The 26,920-nt window shown below is 33.2% G+C and overlaps 1 protein-coding gene across 2 annotated transcripts in view; it reads right to left on the bottom strand.

The window, feature by feature from the left end:
* LOC149783428 (two pore potassium channel protein sup-9-like) overlaps nucleotides 1-26,920 on the bottom strand; it is a 144,840-nt gene that overhangs the window by 110,767 nt on the left and 7,153 nt on the right. The window contains exon 1 of one of the 2 annotated variants that reach the window (XM_089931652.1): nucleotides 653-754. The exons of the other annotated variant lie outside the window; for it this stretch is intronic. The gene's annotated coding sequence lies outside the window, so the exon portion shown is untranslated. Of the gene's footprint in view, nucleotides 1-652; nucleotides 755-26,920 lie in introns of those variants that run through there. 2 annotated transcript variants of the gene reach the window in all.

Consider the following 26,920-nt stretch of genomic DNA (forward strand, 5'->3'; position numbering starts at 1 on the left):
ATCTAATTTCCTCCGCTTGTCATTAAAGGTTAACTTTGAGACAAAAAAAAAGAGTATAGTTCGAGTAAACTGTCATACAGCAGTTTCAAACTGAATAATCTGTTAGACATAGCAAATCAATATATCCGAGATAATATCCATAAAATATGGTAAACATCTGGAAAGTATTACGAACCTCGCCTCCCTGTATAACCTAAATGAATATGAATGCATCTGTGCTTTAAAAAGCCAATAAAACCTTAATTACTTGCAAATACCGGAAAAAGGGAACACGTGCAGGAAGATACCAACCCTCAGAATCTAGTTTTCCGTTCATGCGTGTCAAAGAGCATCCTCATTGAAAGAGATGAGAAATTTTAATTTTGACATATCCGGTGGAACCGTTTCTCCTGTACTCCAGAAGAAAAATTCTTGCAAATTTCTCTATTTCTCGATTATTCCGAAAACATTTATCTATTTTCATGAACTGATTTTATGTCATTTCATCCATTTAAGTGTCTGTTACATATTGTCTTTCCGGTAAGATGATACGCAAATCAACGTCTGAAATGAAGAACTGTAGCAGACAAAAATCAGTTTTTGAAAAAAAATATATATGTATTAAATATATCTCCCTTTTATGTGAAATGAAAAGTCATTTTGATATCCTTACCTACAGAAGAAATCCATCAATTCATAACGTTCCATTTTATAACTCTAACCGCCATGTGCAAGATACCGGCGCAAACTGTCTTACCACTACCATGAGAGTGACTGACTACACGCTAATCTCACTTCTTTATACATTCATCATTCGTTCTAACTATATCACTGTTTCTGCGTCTGCGCTAGTAGAGGCCCTGATGGGAAAAACGCGCAGCATTTTTTTCCAATAATCACAGGAAAACATTGGTAACTCAGATGTACCTATGACAGCAGTACGATATAATTAATTCTGTATAAAAAGCAACTTTGAAGATGAAAACAATGGCCAGCAAACACAGTTCTCTTTATTACATATTGGAAATCAAATACGATTTCAACCGTTTTAAGAGCTGTGAGACTACAAAACCAAGATTACGAACCTGTTTACACAGCAGCAGAGTATTTCTCTATCTGAATTGGTAATTTCTAAGAAATAATCTTTCATTCTAAATATTTTAATATATAAAACTGGCATTTCTTAAATAAAATTATATTCTCTAAGACTTACGTAATACAACTGATTTCTGCAAGTGATCCATTTTTTGATCGCCCTCAGTTGATTCATATTGGGTTAAACACGTCGCCAGATGTTGTGGATAAAATCAAACATACAAATTGTTATCGATTGGCGCAGTTTGACCATATTATTTAGTAATATTCGGGTTGCCTTGTTACATAGCAGTAGGGTTGTTCTCCGACTTTTTTCAACAGATTGCCGTCTGATTTATAGACTGATCGTTGTAATTACGATATGTGTAGTGGAGTGGCTTGAGTCAAGTTGAGATTGGGATAGACTGGGGGTAAAGTTGAATAAATTTTCATCCTTAATGATTTTTATTGTATTTGTAATGCAACGTAAATTTAAATCACTGAAATAAATAATTGTGATCTAGTTTGAAAGATAAAACATCCAAACAATGGACACAATCTTAACTATGTTTCAGATAGCATTTATCTTTATACTCTGGCAGGCTTCATGTAAGGTAGAAGGGTGTTTTTGTGCCTTACTGTAATTCAGGTACAATAGGTGGAAAACATGTTATTTACTAGTTAGAGGCCTTTACTCGTCATATTCACCATCAAAGCACATTATCTTTGCAACTGTATATTGTCTCAGACATTTAAAAAAGGACAGCAAATAAAAGAAACAAAAAACAAATGCGGGAAATATCTGGTGTAATATATTAGTATGGATTCATGCATCTCTTCGTGATCAATTTATAGTGCCACAAAGAACAGAATCTTAAAGTTGGTTTATGTGTGCTTTCAGAGCGACGCTAGACCTTAAGCAGGAGGGTTAGGAAAGACTTATAGCTTTATTGAAAAGGCTTATGCGGGATTGAGACAGACCTAGTGCTATAGTACATTGACTTACGTGGAAAAGACTTAGAACTAGTGTTATAGTAAAATGGCTAATGAGGGCCGCAACTATACATATGATGAGAAAGACACACAAAGCAAAGGTGTATGTGTGTGCGCGAGGCATCTATTAGAACCATTTGTTTAAATCGTTGGCTCGTTGGGGTTCGAACACCCGACCACCCACATCCATGGCTAGTTCCCGTGTAAGGTGCTCTTGAAATGGATAAGGCACTTTGGTGCAGTGCCAGGATTAAAATATTCCCGTCGATCGTCTTGCACATAATTCTTTTTTCCTACGTAAACGCTTTTCCCTTTATGACACCGATATATATATATATATATATATATATATATATATATATATATATATATATATATATATATATATATATATATATAGTCTAAAATAAAAGTCTAAAGATGTTAGATTAGAAACAAATTCTTATTTATGAAAAAGGTGACTATCTAATCGTTAATTACACTGGTTTGTGAGGTCAGTTTCCCTTGTATGGCTGAACTCAACAGGTTACGATCTTGTGTTCTTGGACTGGTGAGGAGGAATTTGGATTGCTTGGATAAGATAGGGCCAATTTGTGAAAATGTAATGTATATGCGTTTGTCTTCTGCCACTATGACAAACATGGTTTGGTCAGTCCGCGTATTTTGCCGGCAGTCGAAATCTAATACACTCCAGGAAGTCAGTTAGTGCTATATCCTGCCTGTTTTGGAGGCTTACGATGTACCGAACTATTAAAATCCTCAAAAAGTGTGATACTTTGACCCCCCCCCCCCGAACTTACAGACAGATACGATGAATTGGATTAAAAGAAAGATACAGATTATGAAATTACTTCCATTAAAGTAATTATCATATTTCAAATCAGTAAGCACAGGAAATGAGTGCCGTTGCTCACAGTGGACAACAACAACTGTACTACTGTATAAAATGGTGTAGCTGTCTGTGTTGTAAATTATACATTGAAAAGACCAATGGACATAGTTTGCGAGTGATGTCCCTTTACATCACTTCGGATGTCATTCAGGGTAGATACACATTATGTACTCATATTTGTCATGAAAACTTCTTAAGCAAGATATCCCAAAATATGTTTTGTCTCTATTAACAGGCGACAAGTGTTCATAAAACATGAAATCTGTGTTATTTACACATATAACTTCTAAAAATACTGTTTACTCTGAATGACCTTTTACCTTTATAGCTCTTCCATGCATAAAAGCAACATTACAAGTGGTGTGTCGTTGTTGGTGTAGGGTTTAACGCCACTTTTCAGCACACGATAGGCTATACATGGCGGCCAGTATTAATGGTGGAGGAAGAACCCGAGAAAATTCCGGAAAGAACTACCAACCCACGATAAGCTGTTGGCAAGCTTTCTCACATACCCACATTGGCCGAATCCGAGATTCGAACCCACGCAGACAGAGGTGAGATGGTAGTGATCGGTAACGGAGAGCGCTTTAGACCACTCGGCCACTCGGGGTCCCCCAAGTGGTGTGTCAGTTCATCTATTGGCATAACAGATTTAGAAGTGGCGTTTTTAAAAATAAAAGTTTTGCATATTTACCCCAGAAACGCACTTTTACCTTATATTTTGTAGTATAATTAGTATCCTCTAAATTTATTAATACTTTTATCAGATGGAACATTAGGGAAAATGTGGCATACAATAGCAAGTATAAAAATGCATGATGAAACAAATATTAGCAATCCATCATTTTTCATCAGCTGTGGCCATTTTAATGATGTTTAATCACTGTTTGGATACTGCCTGCTCAGTACGTTTTAAATTCTATGATTATCTATAAATATCATTACGTAATTGTAACAATATCTTTTGTTCCTGGGTAGTAAGTGATTTTTTTCTAATTGCTCGAGTCTCAGAAGTACAGAAAACGGCTATTATATATATATATATATATATATATATATATATATATATATATATATATATATATATATATATATATATATATATATATCTGTGTGTGTGTGTGTGTGTTTTGTGGGTGGGTGGGTGGGTGGAGAGAAAGAGCTCCTCATGGAAATGATTTAATATTGAATTTATGAAAGGAGTTGAACTATGTCCAGCTTTTGTGAGCCAAGGCCAGCAAAAGCTGAACGTTATCGAAGGAGTTTCATAAATTTAATATTAAATCATTACCCGTTTGAGATACTGTTTTTCGCATAGATGTTTTTAATATAAGGGGAATATATAGAAAGAAGAAGAAATAATTTCTTCATTCTGACACGGACGATGTACCTTTTTTTTTTGTTGACTCAGTGAACATCGTTTCTCAACACAGAATATGTACGGATGCTTCGTGTGATGTCACATAGTCTGATTCATTGAGGTAATAGACGATCGATGTAACAATGTTGATACCTAAGGTAGGTCACTTTCAGTACTGGATGTTGGTGGATATTTATGTGAAAGGGTTATTACCGGATGAAGAAATTCCATATTCACTGTAATGTATTTGTGACCGGATATTTGAATTAGTTGATTTGGAACAGGAGATAGTGGGAATTGCATCACATAAGAGACATTAGATCGTTGAGCTATTTTACCGCGTAAAAATAAAGTGGTATGATAGGCCTAACGTTCTCATTAAGTTATAATAATAATAATAATAATAATAATAATAATAACACAAATAATTCTGTCTCATATGATGTAATTCAATATACTCGGGGAAAAAATGTAATTTACTGGTATTGGACACTAGCAAAGTTTATATTCTTGTCGGTTCACCCTTGCAGAGTACTAATTCATCCTCAATAGTAATCATATGCAAACACCATGATAGTAAAAATCCCAAAACTTTGAATTTCCGAATGTTCATGATCAAACCTATATTTATCAGCATAGCAACATCCTTGATGACAGCTTCTGTTAGAGAAAACAATATGAACCGCGATATTTGCTGGATCTACAAGTGTTTGAAACACGTGCTTTCAATTAAGCATCAATGAGTCATGTCTTAATTTCAGCAATGAGTTTTCCAAACTCAAGTCTGTTAAAAGAAATAATATTTCATAAATAAAACAATATTTCTGTTTTTCAGTAACCACTAGGATAAACTCTCAAAAGACTCTTTCTACTAAAGTCTTACTTTCATTATCAGCTAATATTGGCCAGCCAAACCCATCTATATTATTGTAACATCGCCCTTTTAGTAAGAGGGGCGGTTAATTGGATTTGGCTGGCGTTATCTAGAGGATCACCTCATTCGATATTATAGCCTGGCGGGAGTGAAAGAAGAAGGGAATTTTAACAGGGAACTGAGCGAAAATACTGGGAAGAAATAAAGCAATACGAGCCCCCTTTGACAAGAAAATAACAAATTTAATCAGAATAATTTATTAAAGGCAATTCCAATTCAAGTCAGATTATATCAATATAATTTAACTGGTGCGTCTAATTTGGAGTTGTTTCATCATCATAACGAGAGGTGACAAGAGCGCAATATCCACGACCGATTTGCATCACCTTCCTGTCTGGACCGTATATCAACGTCTCCTAGTTCATCCTTCCTAAGCTCTATGCTTTGCCCCTTAATGGACTTCTTGATCCTTTTATTCTGGCCTCGTCCTTCTTTCCTTGGACTTCTGTCTTCAGACTGTCTCGTTCCTCTCTCTCTCTCTCTCTCTCTCTCTCTCAGAAAGCTGTCCCTTATTGATGTTCTCTTACAGAACTTCTTTATGACTGTTCTCTTTTAGAACGTCTGCGTCCTAGCACTAAAACCTGTCTTTAGTTTTACAAGAATGCCACCTGGTCCATTTCTTGTTTAACGAGGAAAGCACTAGTCTCTTTATGCCTCCCCGTAGCCTACTACACTTCCTCCTTCCAGGAAATTTTCAGACTAAAGAATTTCGACTATGGTCGTCACTTTAAAGTCTGATTGTTCTACGGTGTACACATTAATTTATTCTGCCCAATCGTAGACAGAGGTCCCTATTTTTCCCAAAGAAATAATTCCTTTTATTAAGTTTAGACATCTCAGAATATGTGTACGACAGTGCGTGACAATTTCCCTTTGAAAAAATAAGTGGACGTAGGTACCTACCAAGCAGTTAGGGTTGGTAGCTCAAATGTTTGCTTTCTAAGGACCGTGTTAAGATACCCCGGTCAGTTTCACTGAGTTAGAATCCTACCCCTTTGAAGTTTACACTGACATGGGGGAGATGAACGAAGAAAAGTCAACTTGACCCTTCACAAAGACTTTTCTGGCTTAAGTGCGATAAAATGTAACTTTAATGTTCGGTCCAATTCAAAACTGGACACTTCAAAATTATATTTTATCTTCATCAATTTCTTTACTAGTTTCCATTCTTCAATATCATTGGTACCATGAGTCATTTAGGACGTATTGCATCCAGTACCGGATTATCTTAGTAGCAAAAGTAGCTTATGATACATACGGGCAATTCACTGTCAAGGGCCCCGCGCTAAATGTGTTCAAGCTATCAATTACCTACGTGTAAATAATACTATTACTGAAAATATCAGACATATTTGTTGTATTATCTGGCTGTATAGTAATGCAAAAAAGTGTTACGCTATTATTCGAGTTAAAAATGTATGTGCTTTAATATTTTTGTGTGTTTTCTTTAATTTAGGTCCCATTTATAACATATGTTACTGGCTCCGCACTAGCTTAATCCGGCGCTGTATGCATTGGTAACATTTCAGTACTGAAATAAAACACACTACGTCGGTTTTGCGATTTGTTAAAAGAGACAAGGGAGAAAAATGGAACATAGGCAGATAGCTATACACGTTGACCAGGAATAAATAAAATGATGCAATACTGGTCTCTAGTATTTAAAAATATTTGTAGAATTTGTCTTGGGACTGTGTTCTTTAAGAACAGACACGATTTCATGCATACATGAACAAATATAATTGAAAGGTTTATAATTCAAAACTTAACAATTTTCACAAATTGCTTTTTCTAGTCGTTTTAATTGCAGCGTAGCCTTATGACATGTAAATTTTGTTGGCAATTAAAGATATTTCAGAACTGTTCCCAAGAAAATACACTTGCTATAACCTCGAAGGAGATTATTGTTACTAGGCGTGTTGACCTCTCCATGACCAGATGGGACTCATGCAATCCGTGCTGTGTTGAGTTCGTCAGCCTATTGTCCGGACTTATCATCGAAAACAAGTTAATTTGCATGCGTGCTTGATGTTACTTGTTATCTCTGCTTTAAAGTTACATTAAACCAGACTCCCACGGGGGTTCTTCATCCTACGAAAACGTTACTAGCTTCCAGTGAAGGACGGTTTACAATATACGTTTATACCGCACTGTCTGGAAACGGAGCTTGACTACGTGTATAAAAAGATTATGCAGGACTAATGAAAGTTGTTTCAGGATAACCCATTCCCAGAGTACCGCTTTTGCAAAGGATGTCAATCATTATATATATATATATATATATATATATATATATATATATATATATATATATATATATATATATATATATATATATATATATATATATATATAATTAAGTATGTGTGTATGTATGTATGTATATATGTATGTATGTATGTGTGTGTGTGTGTGCGTGTGCATCAGTGCGTGCGTGTGTGTGTGTGTGGAGAAGCCATAAACTGAACACAATGCAAATAGTTATCAGCTAGTTAATCGGAATGTCTGTATTGATTGGGTGTCTACTTTTTTATTGAAACTTATATATATATATATATATATATATATATATATATATATATATATATATATATATATATATATATATATATATATATATCAAAGTAAGAGTTTGAATATATTGATCTAGTTTCTGATTTCGCTTTTGTGTTTCTTATTGCATGGTTCTTGTTTTTTTTACCGGGGTTGTATTCCTTTTTTGTTATAAAATAGATCCTTATTTCAAAGAGACCCGTCTCTTGACTTCTAAAATTTGGGGGTTTTTTTGTGTCCATTTAGCAACACCCAACATAATTTTCCGAAATTGTTATCTATATAACACACAGGCTCATTTACACTGGCAACAACTTTTGTAGCATAGCAATATATCGTAATATACAAAATAAAAAAAATCACCATTCATCAGTCTACATTTCGCTAATGCATATATAAGCCGATTACGTAACTCTACTGAACATTGTTATTAGAACCATACATTTCACGTGCCCTTTTTGCAAGAGCTGCCAGTCATTGGATAAAAAGGGAAAAGAAGACACATAAAAAACAGCATCAATTATGAAATCAGAAATCAGTAACAAATAAGAATATTTTAAATTGCAAAGTAGTATATTGTATCAGCCATTTAGTCCATATATTGCAATACTGGAATATGTATGAAAAATACTTGGCAATAATAAGTAACATTAATCTGATAGATGCTAGTGTTTTTGTATCATTCGTCTGTTAAACGGTTGCGTAACATAATTTGCATATATTCATGCCAACTATAGAAAAGTACCATCTACTTTTCAATGAAGCTTTGTATGAAAGACAAAATGGGTACTCATTTATTTTTTTTATTTATTAATATACTGTCTATCATCAAATGAAATAGCTTGCTAAGGCGTTTCATTCCTTTTTTCTGTCCCTGTTTATCAAAACACAGGTAGTGTTCTAACATGCTGGCACAAAAACATTTTAAAAGGTAATGCCATTGAACATTATGGGGCGACATATATTAAGGACTAACAATTCCAACACTGTATCCAGAATATCCGGAACTTCTTAAACATCCTAATGTCGAATTCTTCATGTAGGACATTAGCGGAACCTACCCGACCTCTTTCTCTCTCTCTCTCTCTCTCTCTCTCTCTCTCTCTCTCTCTCCGTTATTTCTTTGGGATTGGGAGGGGTGGTTTACATACTAATTTTAGGTACATTTCATATGCGTATTCTTCTTCTAATGAAAGTCAAAATTGTAAGCCTAACAATGACTCACGTAATATTTGTCCATAGCAATACTTCAAGATTACTATGAATAGACATGTATTTCTGATTCATTATAGTAACTAACGGTTGCATTAAATTAAGAAGAAAAATGCTATCATCCGCTTCATTTATATTATTAGCCGATTGATCTGTTCTGAAACTGTGGTAGCAATCTTTATATATATATATATATATATATATATAAACGTTATATAGACGATCCGGAGTGGTACTAGTCAATAACGGTTTCTAAAAATAACTCCTTTTCTTTATATCATGCGTCAGAGTGCATAAAAACAACCAGTCTGACCATCTGTCACCTGGGCTACAAATAGCTACTGGATAATGACCTTGATGCCAATTTTGATTCCTTGTAATAAAAGCCACAATCATTCGGTCTCGCTGTATTGTATACGTTTCGTTTCCTAGGCAACTGTTTTCCTAATACGTTCACAAACTGGCGAGCTTGGTGGGTCGATATCCATTTGATACATGACGCAATTTGATCCACTTTTGTGGGCGCCAGTGAAATCCTAATGAAAATGGGAGCATGCTAGGAGATTCTTTTAAAAATCCTGTTATTAACTAAGAACTTCAGTACGTCACAGATGTAATCTGTTGATATTTTGCTTTTTTCTTCTAATATTAGTTCTTTCTTATCGTAACCCAAGTGTTTCAAATCTTTTGGCTTACTGTGGTCATGCCTTTCTTATTTTTATCTGAATGGTTGTTGTTCAATCAGATCTTTTCCGTTGTTCGTCAGCTTTTCATGGTGTTACTTTTTATGAATGAATAAACCGACTTGTATATTATATATAGTAGCTGCGGTAACTAAGTACAGCTTAGTCAGAATTTGTTTAGAACGTACGTTCATATGCATGGAAAGGGAAGGCGGATATGAAGGCAGATATGTAAGTAGGTAAGGTATTCTTTATACCCAGACATGCCTGGAACATGTTCACACAATCGATCATCTTTCATTTTCTCTCTCATATTACTGACTTCTCTCTAAGTGTTTGTAATGTACTGCACACAAAATATAATGTGAACCCAAATATATTCAAATTATTGTATCGCTTTTCCGGTAGAATTGCATTTACATTCGTAATCATATTTCAGACAATTATAGTTCTAATGGTTCTGTATTCAAATGGTACTGTATTCAGCACGCCTTTAGTTCAGACATGAATAATTTATGCCAAACTTTGTGAATGGCATATAATGAAACATTTTTCAGCACTCAGTTACAGATCGTCTTGTCTCATTATTGGTGCTTTTTGTTGTTGTTATTTTCCCCTCAGATAATTTGTTAGCTGTAAAGTTTTTGACCGGATGGTGTGTCCCGAATGTAAATTTGTTTTGTGACTGGTTCAGTGCGTATTGCATATTTACCCGCTCTTTGATATTTTAAAAGAATATTTTAAAACACAAACCAAAAGATTTATTATTTAGCGTAATAGGATTTGTAGACTAATCGTGTTCTTGTCAAATTCTAAATTATAGTAGTAGTAGTAGTAGTAGTAGTAGTAGTATTCCAAATTAATTTGTTTTACAAAGTTCAAGTATATTTCTCACTAACAACTCATTGACCTATTTCGGAATAAAGAACGTTGTTTATGTCAACTAACTCATCGCTGTGCTTTTGTGATATTGACAGAGTCATGTAAAGCAAAACGCCATGAACTCTTGGAAAGATCAGTTCAATAGGGTGTTATGGACACATATCTGCATCTTCCAAGAGCTAAAGGCTCAAAATCGTGGAATCACCATTTTATTTGTTATCATTATGAAAGAGATTTAACACAAATTACAATGCGACTGCAATGCCAATTCATTATCAGAAAGCGAAGAAAATGGCGGATGCAAAGGTCATATAAAAAGTGTTTTGGTTGATTTCTCTATTTGTATTCCCATAAAACGAACAATGCTGCTGGCGGTACCTACCACAGGCAGTGTCCAAAAGACTCCCCATTTAACCCATATTTTCTGTCACTGTAGTACCTAATACTGACTGACAAACGAACTTGTCAGTTTTAGTCGAGATTTTCAGTGGCGATCGAGAACTATGCTTTCCATGAGAGAGTACTTAATTTATAACAAGAAGAAGAAGAAGAAGAATAATGATAATAATAATAATAATATAATATATACTTAATAATAATAATAATAATAATAATAATAATAATATAATTTATACTTAATAATGATGATAATGATGATGATGATGATGTTTATTTTTTCCTACAGGTCACTGGCCCATGATACTTATCCATACATCATGCGGTACAATAAGATGTTTTAGTGCGCAACTAAAGAACAACGTGTATTGGACTTGATATACATGAAAGTGATCATTTTTGCAATTTTTGAATTAAATGAGATACAAGTACGTATTGTGCAGTAATCACACAAAGGAATTTAAGGGGAACCCTAAAACCTGCATGGAATACGTTTTTATATCGATCTAAAATCTTATGTAGCAGAAGTCATTGATAAAACGGTTTCTCTAATCTTCAAGGCTTTTATAGTAAATATTACTAAATTAGTCATCATAATTTTACTAGTATCATTTTGTATAAAAGACCAAAAAATTTATAAAGTTGGATTTTTATATACAAAAGTGGGTAAATATTTTCTTCGCATTTCTCCATGTAGATGACAAGCAGTAATAAAATGGAATTCATTTTCGATGTTAAAGGTTAAAAATTCGACACAATCTTTCCTCATAGCAAATACTTTCATATTTTCCCGTGTTACCTCTGACTGGCAAATTCTCAACTCTGAGCATGGCGATTATATAACTAACATCACTATCTCCAGACAATTATAGCTATTTTTGACACGTGAGTTATGCTCCCAATGACCAATAGAAGAACAGTCTTTCCATCGACTTAATCTCATCCTGCAGCTTTTGCCTAAAACCATTTTCGCATCTCTGGCTCAACAAGCTAAGAAGTGTATTTCATCATGTACATCCTGAGTACACCAAACATAGCCAAGACGAATGTAACAAGAAGCCTTTTAAAGTGCCATACCAGTGTAGATAAAGTAAATAAAATTCAATATTATTTGAATAGAAAATAAACTTTGGAAGCGGTATAAAAAATTAAAAAAAACTGGAAAAGTTCGTCATGATAACTGAGAAATACGCTCAGCTGTTTTCGAAAATAATACACATCGGACCAATTTTATCGCTCGGTAATTTCCGGAGTGTGTAGATCGCCTGACGTCATATTTTGAACACACACCTTTCTTCCGTTTCTATGAAACATAAAGAAAACGCGTGTTCCGTGCCATATTAGTTAGTTTGAAAAGTTTTATCATCACAATCATGCCAAGAGGAGATCGTGGAGGTTCAGGCAGGGGCAGCGGGGGCAGGTGTGTTGGAGCAAATTGTGGGAATACAAATGCTGATGGGTTTTCCATGCATTCCTTCCCGAACGACCTAGCTACGATATCGTCGCCTCAGCTTGATTTGTTGTGGTTGACAAGGTACGAGTAAGGGTACTAATATCAGTACGAAGAAAGACCAAGCACTTCGTCTTAGGTGGACAAATTTTGTAAAAATCAAAAGAGCAAACTGGGACAGAGTTTTCTGCCCTCTGCTCCTTTCATTTCACACAAGAATGCTTCCCATTTAGGTATAGATTTGAGGTTGATCATATGGGTAGGGTACCAAAGAAAGTCAAACTCATTGATGGTGCTGTCCCGTCTATCCACTGTGTGAAGGAAACTGACAACCAAGCCAAGGTAACTGCAAATATATCAGAACCCTCAACACCACAGCATCAACTGTGTTGGCTTGAAATGTCACCATCAGAGGAAGTAACTTGTCAAGTGTCACCGCCAAAGTAAATAAGAAGGGGCTATTCAAAGAGAGAAAGCAGCAAGGGTGAGGTTTTAATGACAAGTACCATTCATTGTATTACGTCTATGATATTCAAATCAGTCACGACATCATTTCCATTTGTACCTTGTAGAGCGTTCTTTAATAGCCCCCCCCCCCCCCAAACATGCAGTAAATATCTAATAAATCAAGAACTTAGATTTAAACATTTGATAAATATTGTCAAAGTTTTCATGTTGCCTTAAACTTTGTTTCATCATGTGAATAAAAACATTTTCTTCTGCTGGTAGATTTAGAAGGCCTACATATATATGTCTTTGTTGGACTAACGTGTGAATCAGTTTACATATAAATATTTACAATCATGGCATGGTTTATTCCCATCCCCAGTTAATGAAAATACCTATTAAACAAAATGTAGTAGAAATGTTACAGTATTGTGTTATGATTTGGTGGTGGTGTTGTCAGGTTTAACAATTGTTCAGTCATATCATGATCAATTATTTTTAGTTAGTCAGTGAATAGCCATCAGTATAAGTGACTCATTAATGTTCTCTAATAAGGTACATTTTGTTTTAGATTATTGCTGCACACGAGGAACAATGTTCACAACAAACAGACAGTGAGTCAACTCAGGATCAAAGATTAGAAAATTTATTTGACATTATGAAAGAGGTATATAACATTCAGCTTAATTATTTGTATATATATATATATATATATATATATATATATATATATATATATATATATATTATGAGAGTGACATTTCTGAAAACAACATGCTTTAACAAAATGCAAGTCATATTTCTAGAAATAAAATAAAGGAAGTCCTACAACTTAAACGTTTGGAGAAAAGGATAGGTTCGCTCATCATAAGGAAAAAAATGTCGGTATCTAAAAATACATTTTTTTTAACGTTTGCAACACACCCTGTTATGGTGGACAGGGCTTTTATTGAATTCATCATAGGAAATTTGTTAGCCCAGCAATCATAATTCCCCCCCTCCCCCCATCTTGACTGTAAATTGTAGCATTGTTTACTATATCTGTTTTCCGGCATTTTTAGTATTCTTAGCCAATACTTCAAAATACGTGTATATCTTATACACTGCATAATAATTCTTCCTAATTCGTTATATACGAATGCATTTGGTATAGGCTTAGATTTACCAAGAATATATCTACAAAATGATAAATTAACTTTTTCAATTTCATTGACATCGTATAACCTCCAAACTTCAGCCCCATTGTTATCGTCGCGTCAAAAAGACGAAGCAATTCAGTCACGGATAATCTGCGAAATTTGGAAAGACTTTGCATCAAAATATTCATAGCTTTTAGGGCATGCAAGGATAGAGTTTTTTGACATAAACACCAAGAGTTATTTGAAGACAGGGGCTGCAAGGATAGAGTTTTTTGACATATACACCAAGAGTTATTTGAAGACAGGGCCTGCAAGGATATAGTTTTTTGACATATATACCAAGAGTTATTTGAAGACAGGGCCTGCAAGGGTAGAGTTTTTTGACATATACACCAAGAGTTATTTGAAGACAGGGCCTGCAAGGATAGAGTTTGTTTTACATATATACAAAGAGTTTTTTGAAATATACACCAAGAGTTATTTGAAGACAGTATGCATCCTCAATACTTATAATATGTTTCAGTGTTTACCTCTGTATGGTCATAGTACCACTTTTCGTAATTTCTGAGATAGCCACCTGTGCGAAATAAAAAACACTCTTTATTTCATATTCACTTTTAGTTTATACTTTAGGCAATATGCATGCAGCCTATTTAACATATTTTGCAACAGGTTAGCAGTGTCAGCAAAGACAGTTAAATCATCTGCATACAACAGTAAAAAAAGTTCTAAGGTTCTTACCGACACTCCGCTGTGATTTCTTCAGCTAAAAAGGGTTTCAAATCGTTCAGAAATAATCAAAAGAGTAATGGCAATAATAATAATAATAATAATTAATACTTAATAATAATAACACTTATACCTGATATATTTGATACTTAATTGGACATAGTCACAGCAGTTCTGAGAAATATTTCGTGTTTCGAGTATGAGATTTCGATACAAAGGAACGTGCGATAATTGTGTTACAATACGGATCCATCGATATCACACACACACACACACACACACACACACACACATATATATATATATATATATATATATATATATATATATATATATATATATATATATATATATGTATGTGTGTGTGTGTGTGTGCTCGCGCGCGCGCGAGCACAGTTACTTCTACTATTTTCTTATTTTAAGATAAAGTAAAATACTCCCTTAAAATACATATATTATACTGTTTTTCATATAGGTTCATATGATCAAGATGCGCATTATACTTTTGAAATTTTATCTAACTTACTTGAACAAGGCAGGTTGTAGCGTGGTAGCACTAGAACAAACAAATGCTTTACATGCACTATACCAAATGATTTACATGCACCATACATAATGTTTTACATGCACCATACCAATTGCTTTACATGCACCATACATAATGTTTTACATGCACCATACATAATGTTTTACATGCACTATACATAATGTTTTACATGCACCATACATAATGTTTTACATGCACTATACATAATGTTTTACATGCACTATACCAAATGTTTTACATGCACCATACAGAATGTTTTACATGCACCATACCAAATGCTTTACATGCACCATACATAATGTTTTACATGCACTATACAGAATGTTTTACATGCACCATACATAATGTTTTACATGCACTATACCAAATGTTTTACATGCACCATACAGAATGTTTTACATGCACCATACCAAATGCTTTACATGCACCATACACAATGTTTTACATGCACCATACAGAATGTTTTACATGCACCATACATAATGTTTTACATGCACTATACCAAATGTTTTACATGCACCATGCATAATGTGTTACATGCACCATACATAATGTTTTACATGCACTATACCAAATGTTTTACATGCACCATACATAATGTTTTACATGCACCATACATAATGTTTTACATGCACCATACATAATGTTTTACATGAACTATACATAATGTTTTACATGCACCATATATAATGTTTTACATGTACTATACATAATGTTTTACATACACCATACATAATGTTTTACATGCACCATACATAATGTTTTACATGCAATATACCAAATGCTTTACATGCACCATACATAATGTTTTACATGCACCATACATAATGTTTTACATGCACCATACCAAATGTTTTACATGCACCATACAGAATGTTTTACATGCACTATACAGAATGTTTTACATGCACTATACAGAATGTTTTACATGCACCATACATAATGTTTTACATGCACTATACATAATGTTTTACATGCACTATACATAATGTTTTACATGCACCATACCAAATGCTTTACATGCACCATACATAATGTTTTACATGCACCATACATAATGTTTTACATGCACTATACCAAATGTTTCACATGCACCATACAGAATGTTTTACATGCACTATACAGAATGTTTTACATGCACCATACAGAATGTTTTACATGCACCATACATAATGTTTTACATGCACTATACATAATGTTTTACATGCAATATACCAAATGTTTTACATGCACCATACAGAATGTTTTACATGCACCATACCAATTGCTTTACATGCACCATACATAATGTTTTACATGCACCATACCAAATGTTTTACATGCACCATACAGAATGTTTTACATGCACTATACCAAATGTTTTACATGCACCATACATAATGTTTTACATGCACCATACAGAATGTTTTACATGCACCATACATAATGTTTTACATGCACCATACATAATGTTTTACATGCACCATACAGAATGTTTTACATGCATTATACCAAATGTTTTACATGCACCATACAGAATGTTTTACATGCACTATACCAAATGTTTTACATGCACCATACATAATGTTTTACATGCACTATACAGAATGTTTTACATGCACCATACCAAATGCTTTACATGCACCATACATAATGTTTTACGTGCACCATACCAAATGTTTTACATGCAACATACAGAATGTTTTACATGCACTATACCAAATGTTTTACATGCACCATACATAATGTTTTACATGCACCATACAGAATGTTTCACACGCACCATACATAATGTTTTACATGCACCATACATAATGTTTTACATGCACCATACATAATGTTTTACATGCACCATACCAAATGTTTTACATGCACCATACATAATGTTTTACATGCACCATACATAATGTTTTACATGCACCATACAAAATGTTTTACATGCACCATACAGAATGTTTTACATGCACTATACCAAATGTTTTACATGCACCATACAGAATGTTTTACATGCACTATACAGAATGTTTTACATGCACCATACAGAATGTTTTACATGCACCATGCATAATGTTTTACATGCACTATACCAAATGTTTTACATGCACCATACATAATGTTTTACATGCACCATACCAAATGTTTTACATGCACCATACCAAATGTTTTACATGCACCATACAGAATGTTTTACATGCACTATACAGAATGTTTTACATGCACCATACAGAATGTTTTACATGCACCATACAGAATGTTTTACATGCACCATACAGAATGTTTTACATGCACTATACAGAATGTTTTACATGCACTATACAGAATGTTTTACATGCACCATACAGAATGTTTTACATGCACTATACAGAATGTTTTACATGCACCATTCAGAATGTTTTACATGCACCATACAGAATGTTTTACCTGCACCATACCAAACGTTTTACATGTACTATACAGAATGTTTTACATGCACTATACAGAATGTTTTACATGCACTATACCAAATGTTTTACATGCACCATACATAATGTTTTACATGCACCATACAGAATGTTTTACATCCACCATACAGAATGTTTTACATGCACTATACAGAATGTTTTACATGCACCATACCAAATGTTTTACATGCACCATACATAATGTTTTACATGCACTATACCAAATGTTTTACATGCACCATACATAATGTTTTACATGCACCATACATAATGTTTTACATGCACCATACATAATGTTTTACATGAACTATACATAATGTTTTACATGCACCATATATAATGTTTTACATGCACTATACATAATGTTTTAGATGCACCATACATAATGTTTTACATGCACCATACATAATGTTTTACATGCACCATACCAAATGCTTTACATGCACCATACATAATGTTTTACATGCACCATACATAATGTTTTACATGCACCATACCAAATCTTTTACATACACCATACAGAATGTTTTACATGCACTATACCGAATGTTTTACATGCACCATACAGAATGTTTTACATGCACTATACAGAATGTTTTACATGCACCATACAGAATGTTTTACATGCACCATACATAATGTTTTACATGCACTATACATAATGTTTTACATGCACTATACATAATGTTTTTACATGCACTATACCAAATGTTTTACATGCACCATACAGAATGTTTTACATGCACCATACCAAATGCTTTACATGCACCATACATAATGTTTTACATGCACCATACCAAATGTTTTACATGCACCATACAGAATGTTTTACATGCACTATACCAAATGTTTTACATGCACTATACATAATGTTTTACATGCACCATACAGAATGTTTTACATGCACCATACGTAATGTTTTACATGCACCATACATAATGTTTTACATGCACCATACAGAATGTTTTACATGCATTATACCAAATGTTTTACATGCACCATACAGAATCTTTTTCATGCACTATACCAAATGTTTTACATGCACCATACATAATATTTTAAATGCACCATACATAATGTTTTACATGCACCATACCAAATGCTTTACATGCACCATACATAATGTTTTACATGCACCATACCAAATGTTTTAGATGCAACATACAGAATGTTTTACATGCACTATACCAAATGTTTTACATGCACCATACATAATGCTTTACATGCACCATACAGAATGTTTTACATGCACCATACATAATGTTTTACATGCACCATACATAATGTTTTACATGCACCATACAGAATATTTTACATGCACCATACATAATGTTTTACATGCACCATACATAATGTTTTACATGCACCATACCAAATGTTTTACATGCACCATACAGAATGTTTTACATGCACCATACATAATGTTTTACATGCACTATACCAAATGTTTTACATGCACCATACATAATGTTTTACATGCACCATACAGAATGTTTTACATGCACCATACAGAATGTTTTACATGCACCATACATAATGTTTTACATGCACTATACCAAATGCTTTACATGCACCATGCCAAATGTTTTACATGCACCATACAGAATGTTTTACATGCACTATACAGAATGTTTTATATGCACCATAGAGAATGTTTTACATGCACTATACAGAATGTTTTACATGCACCATACAGAATCTTTTACATGCACCATACAGAATGTTTTACATGCACCATACAGAATGTTTTACATGCACTATACAGAATGTTTTACATGCACCATACATAATGTTTTACATGCACCATACAGAATGTTTTACATGCACCATACAGAATGTTTTACATGCACCATACAGAATGTTTTACATGCACCATACAGAATGTTTTACATGCACCATACATAATGTTTTACATGCACCATACATCATATTTTACATGCACCATACAGAATGTTTTACATGCACCATACAGAATGTTTTACATGCACTATACAGAATGTTTTACATGCACCATACCAAATGTTTTACATGCACCATACATAATGTTTTACATGCACTATACCAAATGTTTTACATGCACCATACCAAATGTTTTACATGTACGATACAGAATGTTTTACATGCACTATACAGAATGTTTTACATGCACCATACAGAATGGTTTACATGCACTATACAGAATGTTTTACATGCACCATGCAGAATGTTTTACATGCACCATACAGAATATTTTACATGCACTATACAGAATGTTTTACATGCACCATACAGAATGTTTTACATGCACTATACAGAATGTTTTACATGCACCATACAGAATGTTTTACATGCACCATACAGAATGTTTTACCTGCACCATACCAAACGTTTTACATGTACTATACAGAATTTTTTACATGCACTATACAGAATGTTTTACATGCACTATACCAAATGTTTTACATGCACCATACAGAATGTTTTACATGCACCATACCAAACGTTTTACATGCACCATACATAATGTTTTACATGCACCATACATAATGTTTTACATGCACTATACCAAATGTTTTACATGCACCATACATAATGTTTTACATGCACCATATATAATGTTTTACATGCACCATACCAAATGTTTTACATGCACCATACATAATGTTTTACATGCACCATACATAATGTTTTACATGCACCATACATAATGTTTTACATGCACCATACCAAATGTTTTACATGCACCATACATAATGTTTTACATGCACCATACATAATGTTTTACATGCACCATACCAAATGTTTTACATGCACCATACATAATGTTTTACATGCACCATACATAATGTTTTACATGCACCATACCAAATGTTTTACATGCACCATACATAATGTTTTACATGCACCATACCAAATGTTTTACGTGCACCATACATAATGTTTTACATGCACCATACATAATGTTTTACATGCAACATACATAATGTTTTACATCCAACATACGAAATGTTTTACATGCACCATACATAAAATGTTTTACATGCACCATACATAATGTTTTACATCCACCATACGAAATGTTTTACGTGCACCATACATAATGTTTTACATGCACCATACCAAATGTTTTACATGCACCATACATAATGTTTTACATGCACCATACCAAATGTTTTACATGCACCACACAAAATGTTTTACATGCACCATACAGAATGTTTTACATGCACTATACAGAATGTTTTACATGCACTATACCAAATGTTTTACATGCACCATACCAAATGTTTTACATGCACCATACCAAATGTTTTACATGCACCATACAGAATGTTTTACATGCACCATACCAAATGTTTTACATGCACCATACAGAATGTTTTACATGCACTATACAGAATGTTTTACATGCACCATACAGAATGTTTTACATGCACTATACCAAATGTTTTACATGCACCATACAGAATGTTTTACATGCACCATACCAAATGTTTTACATGCACCATACAGAATCTTTTACATGCACCATACAGAATGTTTTACATGCACTATACAGAATGTTTTACATGCACCATACCAAATGTTTTACATGCACCATACAGAATGTTTTACATGCACTATACAGAATGTTTTACATGCACCATACAGAATGTTTTACATGCACTATACAGAATGTTTTACATGCACCATACAGAATGTTTTACATGCACCATACATAATGTTTTACATGCACTATACCAAATGTTTTACATGCACCATACATAATGTTTTACATGCACTATACCAAATGTTTTACATGCACGATACATAATGTTTTACATGCACCATACATAATGTTTTACATGCACCATACCAAATGTTTTACATGCACCATACATAATGTTTTACATGCACCATACATAATGTTTTACATGCACCATACCAAATGTTTTACATGCACCATACATAATGTTTTACATGCACCATACCAAATGTTTTACGTGCACCATACATAATGTTTTACATGCACCATACATAATGTTTTACATGCAACATACATAATGTTTTACATCCAACATACGAAATGTTTTACATGCACCATACATAAAATGTTTTACATGCACCATACATAATGTTTTACATCCACCATACGAAATGTTTTACGTGCACCATACATAATGTTTTACATGCACCATACCAAATGTTTTACATGCACCATACATAATGTTTTACATGCACCATACCAAATGTTTTACATGCACCACACAAAATGTTTTACATGCACCATACAGAATGTTTTACATGCACTATACAGAATGTTTTACATGCACTATACCAAATGTTTTACATGCACCATACCAAATGTTTTACATGCACCATACCAAATGTTTTACATGCACCATACAGAATGTTTTACATGCACCATACCAAATGTTTTACATGCACCATACAGAATGTTTTACATGCACTATACAGAATGTTTTACATGCACCATACAGAATGTTTTACATGCACTATACCAAATGTTTTACATGCACCATACAGAATGTTTTACATGCACCATACCAAATGTTTTACATGCACCATACAGAATCTTTTACATGCACCATACAGAATGTTTTACATGCACTATACAGAATGTTTTACATGCACCATACCAAATGTTTTACATGCACCATACAGAATGTTTTACATGCACTATACAGAATGTTTTACATGCACCATACAGAATGTTTTACATGCACTATACAGAATGTTTTACATGCACCATACAGAATGTTTTACATGCACCATACATAATGTTTTACATGCACTATACCAAATGTTTTACATGCACCATACATAATGTTTTACATGCACTATACCAAATGTTTTACATGCACGATACAGAATGTTTTACATGCACCATACATAATGTTTTACATGCACCATACATAATGTTTTACATGCACCATACATAATGTTTTACATGCACCATACCAAATGCTTTACATGCACCATACATAATGTTTTACATGCACCATACCAAATGTTTTACATGCACCATACATAATGTTTTACATGCACCATACAGAATGTTTTACATGCACTATACCAAATGTTTTACATGCACTATACCAAATGATTTACATGCACCATACATAATGTTTTACATGCACCATACAGACTGTTTTACATGCACTATACCAAATGTTTTACATCCACCATACATAATGTTTTACATGCACTATACCAAATGTGTTACATGCACCATACATAATGTTTTACATGCACCATACAGAATGTTTTACATGCACTATACCATATGTTTTACATGCACCATATATAATGTTTTACATGCACCATACAGAATGTTTTACATGCACTATACCAAATGTTTTACATGCACCATACATAATGTTTTACATGCACCATATATAATGTTTTACATGCACTATACCAAATGTTTTACATGCACCATACATAATGTTTAACATGCACCATACATAATGTTTTACATGCACCATACATAATGTTTTACATGCACCATATATAATGTTTTACATGCACCATACATAATGTTTTACATCCACCATACATAATGTTTTACATGCACCATACATTATGTTTTACATGCACTTTACATAATATTTTACATGCACCATACAAAATGTTTTACATGTACCATACAAAATGTTTTACATGCACCATACATAATGTTTTACATGTAATATACATAGTGTTTTACATGCACCATATATAATGGTTTGCATGCACCATACATAATGTTTTACATGCACTATACAGAATGTTTTACATGCACTATACATAATGTTTTACATGCACCATATATAATGTTTTATATGCACCATACATAATGTTTTGCATGCACCATACATAGTGTTTTACATGCACCATACATAATGTATTACATGCACTATACATAATGTTTTACATGCACTATACATAATGTTTTACATGCACCATATATAATGTTTTACATGCACTATACCAAATGATATACATTCACTATACATAATGTTTTACATGCACCATACATAATGTTTTACATGCACCATACAGAATGTTTTACATGCACCATACATAATGTTTTACATGCACCATACAAAATGTTTTACATGCACCATACAGAATGTTTTACATGCACCATACCAAATGTTTTACATGTACCATACCAAATGTTTTACATGCACCATACAGAATGTTTTACATGCACTATACAGAATGTTTTACATGCACTGTACCAAATGTTTTACATGCACCATACCAAATGTTTTACATGCACCATACCAAATGTTTTACATGCACCATACAGAATGTTTTACATGCACCATACCAAATGTTTTACATGCACCATACAGAATGTTTTACATGCACTATACATAATGTTTTACATGCACCATACAGAATGTTTTACATGCACTATACCAAATGTTTTACATGCACCATACAGAATGTTTTACATGCACCATACCAAATGTTTTACATGCACCATACAGAATGTTTTACATGCACCATACAGAATGTTTTACATGCACTATACAGAATGTTTTACATGCACCATACCAAATGTTTTACATGCACCATACAGAATGTTTTACATGCACTATACAGAATGTTTTACATGCACCATACAGAATGTTTTACATGCACTATACAGAATGTTTTACATGCACCATACATAATGTTTTACATGCACCATACATAATGTTTTACATGCACTATACCAAATGTTTTACATGCACCATACATAAAGTTTTACATGCACTATACCAAATGTTTTACATGCACCATACAGAATGTTTTACATGCACTATACAGAATGTTTTACATGCACCATACAGAATGTTTTACATGCACCATACATAATGTTTTACATGCACCATACATAATGTTTTACATGCACCATACCAAATGCTTTACATGCACCATACATAATGTTTTACATGCACCATACCAAATGTTTTACATGCACCATACATAATGTTTTACATGCACCATACAGAATGTTTTACATGCACTATACCAAATGTTTTACATGCACCATACATAATGTTTTACATGCACCATACAGAATGTTTTACATGCACTATACCAAATGTTTTACATCCACCATACATAATGTTTTACATGCACTATACCAAATGTTTTACATGCACCATACATAATGTTTTACATGCACTTACAGAATGTTTTACATGCACTATACCAAATGTTTTACATGCACCATATATAATGTTTTACATGCACCATACAGAAGGTTTTGCATGCACTATACCAAATGTTTTACATGCACCATACATAATGTTTTACATGCACCATATATAATGTTTTACATGCACTATACCAAATGTTTTACATGCACCATACATAATGTTTAACATGCACCATACATAATGTTTTACATCCACCATACATAATGTTTTACATGCACCATATATAATGTTTTACATGCACCATACATAATGTTTTACATCCACCATACATAATGTTTTACATGCAGCATACATTATGTTTTACATGCACTTTACATAATATTTTACATGCACCATACAAAATGTTTTACATGCACCATACAAAATGTTTTACATGCACCATACATAATGTTTTACATGTAATATACATAGTGTTTTACATGCACCATATATAATGGTTTACATGCACCATACATAATGTTTTACATGCACTATACAGAATGTTTTACATGCACTATACATAATGTTTTACATGCACCATATATAATGTTTTACATGCACCATACATAATGTTTTGCATGCACCATACATAATGTTTTACATGCACCATACATAATGTTTTACATGCACTATACAGAATGTTTTACATGCACTATACATAATGTTTTACATGCACCATATATAATGTTTTACATGCACTATACCAAATGATATACATGCACTATACATAATGTTTTACATGCACCATACATAATGTTTTACATGCACCATACAGAATGTTTTACATGCACCATACATAATGTTTTACATGCACTATACATAATGTTTTACATGCACTATACCAAATGCTTTACATGCACCATACATAATGTTTTACATGCACCATACAGAATGTTTTACATGCACCATACATAATGTTTTACATGCACTATACATAATGTTTTACATGCACTATACCAAATGTTTTACATGCACCATACATAATGTTTCACATGGACCATACAGAATGTTTTACATGCACTATACCAAATGTTTTACATCCACCATATATAATGTTTTACATGCACCATACAGAATGTTTTGCATGCACTATACCAAATGTTTTACATGCACCATACATAATGTTTTACATGCACCATATATAATGTTTTACATGCACTATACCAAATGTTTTACATGCACCATACATAATGTTTAACATGCACCATACATAATGTTTTACATCCACCATACATAATGTTTTACATGCACCATATATAATGTTTTACATGCACCATACATAATGTTTTACATCCACCATACATAATGTTTTACATGCACCATACATTATGTTTTACATGCACTTTACATAATATTTTACATGCACCATACAAAATGTTTTACATGCACCATACAAAATGTTTTACATGCACCATACATAATGTTTTACATGTAATATACATAGTGTTTTACATGCACCATATATAATGGTTTACATGCACCATACATAATGTTTTACATGCACTATACAGAATGTTTTACATGCACTATACATAATGTTTTACATGCACCATATATAATGTTTTACATGCACCATACATAATGTTTTGCATGCACCATACATAATGTTTTACATGCACCATGCATAATGTTTTACATGCACTATACAGAATGTTTTACATGCACTATACATAATGTTTTACATGCACCATATATAATGTTTTACATGCACTATACATAATGTTTTACATGCACCATACATAATGTTTTACATGCACCATACATAATGTTTTACATGCACCATACATAATGTTTTACATGCACTATACATAATGTTTTACATGCACTATACCAAATGCTTTACATGCACCATACATAATGTTTTACATGCACCATACAGAATGTTTTACATGCACCATACATAATGTTTTACATGCACTATACCAAATGCTTTACATGCACCATACCAAATTGTTTTACATGCACTATACCAAATTTTACATGCTCCATGCCAAATTCTATACATGTACTATGCCAAAACCACTGCCTACACTCCAAAGTACATATATGCATTTTTTCTCTGTTCTGTAGCAC

Source organism: Sinohyriopsis cumingii, chromosome 14 (assembly GCF_028554795.1).
Source record: "Sinohyriopsis cumingii isolate HCF-2022 chromosome 14, ASM2855479v2, whole genome shotgun sequence".
NCBI lineage: Eukaryota > Metazoa > Mollusca > Bivalvia > Unionida > Unionidae > Sinohyriopsis > Sinohyriopsis cumingii.